The following is a 2,366-nucleotide window of genomic DNA, read 5'->3' as shown; positions in this document are numbered from 1 at the left end:
GTGTAATGGTTAAGTTTGTGTCAACTTGCCTGGGCCTTGGGGTGCCAAGATCTATAGTTAAGCATTATTTCTGGGTGTCTCTGTGAGTGTGTTTCTGGAGCAGATTCCCCTCCGGAAAGGGTACCAATTCCGACGTGGTAGTGGAATGATAGCTACCTACCTAAGTAGGTAGCTATCATTCAGGAGCTCCTATACCACCTTGATGTCCTTGATGTCCTAAATTCAACTCGATTCTGACACTGTCTACTCAGAGATAGCATCCGATCCCAGTGGTTAACGGTTCAGTCTTGCAAGCTGCCCCTCCCCCTCTGGATGCCAATCACAAACCCAGATTATCACCTATGCTGCTGACCAATTGACCATAGATTGGAGGTTCCCACAACCTCTTCCTCAGGTTTGATTAATTTGTTAGAGCAGATCACAGAACTCAGAGAGACATTTTACTTACTAGATTACCAACTTGTTACAAAGGATATTAAAGGATGTGAACCAACAGCCAAATGAAGAGATTCAGAAGGCAAGGGAAATGAGGGAAATGGGGCTGAGCTTCTCTGCCCTCTCCAGGCACACCACTCTCCCTGCATCTCCAGCCTGGTGTTCACCAACCAGGAAGCTCTCTGAACCCTCTTCTTTGGGGGTTTTTATGGAGGCTTCATTACATCGACATGATTAATTAAATCATTGGCCATTGGTGACTAAAGTCAAATCTCCAGGCTCTCTCCTCTCCCAGGAGACCAGGGGGTGGGACTGAAAGTTCCAAACCTCTAATCACATGGTTGACTCCCCTGGCTACCAGCCTTACCTTCCCCACCATGTTTAGTGGATTTCCAAAAGTCACATCACTAACATAAACTCAATTGTGGTTCTGAATAACAGGACACCCATTTCACCTTCATGGCTCTGAAGCAACTTCAGGAACTGAGGACGACAGATAAAATATTAAACAAAAGATCCTTCCTTTTCTCTTATCACTCAGGAAATTCCAAGGGTTTTGGGAGCTCTGCGCCAGAAATGGGGACAAAGCTGCCCCCCTCTTCCACACACACACACACAATTTTTAAATCCAAAATGTGTTCATTGGAATGGTTTCCCACCCACCTTAGCTCAGGGTGCTTTCAGGGCTGCTCCTGTCTACAGGAGCATTTTTCCGTAAACCTTTGCTTTTTTTTCCTGTAGACTGGCAGAGGACAGTGGAGCAGGCAACACACAAAACCACCATTTGCGCATGGCTGAAGATGGTGGTGATTTTATAGCATCCTGGTCATTCCACACCCATGAAGTAGGAACTGGGGCTCTGTACCAGGTACTTCTTCTTGTGCTTCCTGTTCTCCTCTTCTGGAGAGGAATGAAGGAGGTCCTTTGCAAGAGGCATGCTCTTGTGGGGGAGGTCATCACCACTGGAAACTATATTTCTTATTATAAATCACAATATCACACCTCCCCTAAGTAGGTAGCTATCATTCAGTCCTATTAAGAGCCTGAATAGAATGAAAAGGTGAAGGAAGAAAGAATATACTTTCCCTGCCTTACTGCTTGAGCTGGAACATTGGTCTTTTTCTGCTCTAGGACTGGGACTTCCACCACTGGCACTTCTGGATCTTAGGTTTTCAGACTCAGACTGGAACTATACCACTGGCTCTCCTGGGTCTCCAGTTTGCTGACTTCATGGCATGGGACTTCTCAGCCTCCATAATTGCACGTACCAATTTCTTATTAAAAACTCATATATATACACACACACACATATATATATATATATATTTCCATTGGTTCTGTTTCTCCAGAAACCCCTGATTAATACACAGGTCAGTTATTTAAAAAACAACAACAACCACAACAAAAAATAGAATCCAAGTATAGAGAGTCGTATGGGAAGAAATTCAACTTCCAGACAACATAAGGCTAAGAACTATGAGGAATCTGAAGGGATCGTGTCTTTATTTTTCATTTTTTTGTATGCAGTCATTCAGATCCTTCCCCTACGGATTGCTGAAATTACTCATCTAAGGAGAGGTAGGTCTACTCCATCGAGATATGGAACCCACATAATACTGTATCATCTTTCCAACTCTTGGTATGAAAATATTTTAAATATTTAACGTTGAGTTTTATACTTATTTTAATATTATATTACCCGCATCCTTCATGTCCATCTGCAACTGTATTTTCTTTCATAGATAGTAATCGCATTGATCAGGGATTGACAATTTATGGTCCATAGCCTGTTTTGCATGGTGTGCAAGCTAAGAAGGGTTTTTACATTTCAAATGGTTTTTAACAAATAAAAAGAATAGTATTTTGTGGCACATGAAAATTATCTGAAATTCAAGTTTCGGTGTCCATAAATAAAATTTTATTGGAACACA

General features: G+C 42.1%; 1 pseudogene; it reads right to left on the bottom strand.

Annotated features, from left to right (window-relative positions):
• Positions 1 to 1,115: 1,115 nt before the first annotated feature.
• Positions 1,116 to 1,372, bottom strand: LOC112409097 (40S ribosomal protein S27-like; annotated as a pseudogene).
• Positions 1,373 to 2,366: the final 994 nt, after the last annotated feature.

Source organism: Neophocaena asiaeorientalis, unplaced genomic scaffold, assembly GCF_003031525.2.
Source record: "Neophocaena asiaeorientalis asiaeorientalis breed wild unplaced genomic scaffold, Neophocaena_asiaeorientalis_V1.1 scaffold5, whole genome shotgun sequence".
Lineage (NCBI taxonomy): Eukaryota > Metazoa > Chordata > Mammalia > Artiodactyla > Phocoenidae > Neophocaena > Neophocaena asiaeorientalis.
This window is presented reverse-complemented; position numbering and strand designations above follow the sequence as displayed.